Source organism: Sarcophilus harrisii, chromosome 3 (genome assembly GCF_902635505.1).
Source record: "Sarcophilus harrisii chromosome 3, mSarHar1.11, whole genome shotgun sequence".
Classification (NCBI taxonomy): domain Eukaryota; kingdom Metazoa; phylum Chordata; class Mammalia; order Dasyuromorphia; family Dasyuridae; genus Sarcophilus; species Sarcophilus harrisii.
In genome coordinates this window covers 44,000,674-44,002,321 of record NC_045428.1, presented here as the reverse complement: position 1 = coordinate 44,002,321, position 1,648 = coordinate 44,000,674, and positions in this window count along the sequence as shown.

Here is a 1,648-nt window from a genome sequence, read left to right as displayed (position 1 = left end):
AAGCAGAAAGATAAGTAGACTTGTTTCCAAATACAGCAAATCCAGGTAAGAAAATCTATCTTCTAATAAAATCCTAGAACCAGGGAAACCTATGAGTTGTTTCATTGAAATATGTTTTTGAGTCAAATGGTTAGTAATCCCCTATTAACAGGCTGCATGACCATGAACAAGTCATTTCCCTCATTAAAAAATGAAGATGTTGGATGAGATGAATTCTGAAAATCCTCCTCCCTCTGATCTCTTCAGATGCTAAATTAAGTCCTTATAGTTAGTAAAGTCCCATGAAGGCAGGAGGAGAATATGGAAATACAATAACATGTGGCTTCCTGCTTTCTTATATTCTCATTAGAATGATCCAGGAGAGATGATATAGAGAGATAAAATGAGCTAATACATGTAATGTTCTTTATAAACCCCACTCTATCACATCCTAACTGTGTGACACTGGACAAGTCACTTAAGACACTAAGACACAAGACACTTCTCCCCAAGATGTTCTGCAAGCTGCAGTGTTAGATTGCTAGAGTTTCCTTACTTGGGAGTTCTCTCTACCAGTCAGTTCCCAGATCCTTTCACTATTCCCATCTGTCCATGTGTTGTATCTTCCCAGGAGAATATAACCTTCTGAGGGAAGGGAGTGTTAGGTTCTAGCACCTGCTGGCACAGAGGCCATATTTAACAAATATTTGTTGAATTAAACTGAATACTCTCTTACATACAATGAAAGCGTCTCATTTTTTTCAAGATTGCCAAAGGTTTGGAGCATGACTCTGCCTACCATATACATACATAAAAACAATAATTAATTTTGAAAGGATGCTGAAGCTCTAGATGTAAAACCTCTTTTATTAAGGCTCTCTTTTGAAGAAAACAACATCAAAACTCAATGGAGAAGGCAGTAATTCATGGGAGAGTTCCCTAACAACAGTGTAAGGATAGAAAAGAATCAATTTTCCCCAAAATGCTAGCTTATTATTGCTCAGTGAAATTGCCAAAACAAAAAATTTAACATGAGGACACTTAAAATATAGAAAATAGACCATCTAACATGTAAAAGGGGGCAAGAGAATTCCCAATAGTTACATTAAATTTATGCCTTTTTTATGAATTCAAGTAATGGATGGGCTTTATGAACAGGGGAAAGATGTACCATTATACCTGGCCCCAGATCTCAGCTCTGCTCCTTACATTATCTTTAACAAATCATTGAATATTTCTGGGCCTCAGACTATTCATTTGAAAAAAAAAAGAGGTTGGATTAGATAGTCTCTAAATCCATAATCTACCTATCTTTATCTAATCAGGTAAGGATGTATCTCTCTCTCTCTCTCTCTCTCTCTCTCTCTCTCTCTCTCTCTCTGTGTGTGTGTGTGTGTGTGTGTGTGTGTGTGTGTCAGTGAGTGTGTGTATATATATATATATATATATATATATATATATACACACAGAGATGTATATACAGATAAATAGATAGATATCAGTATGAAAATGCCATCTAGGAAATGTACTGACTTGACAGTGATGGGCAAGCTAAGTAAAATAACAGTAAAATGATTTTTAACAAACTAATAAAATAATAGTGAAATAAAGTTTAACACAACATTAGAAAAGAAAGTCACTAAGCTGAACTGACAAGTAACCAAGAGCA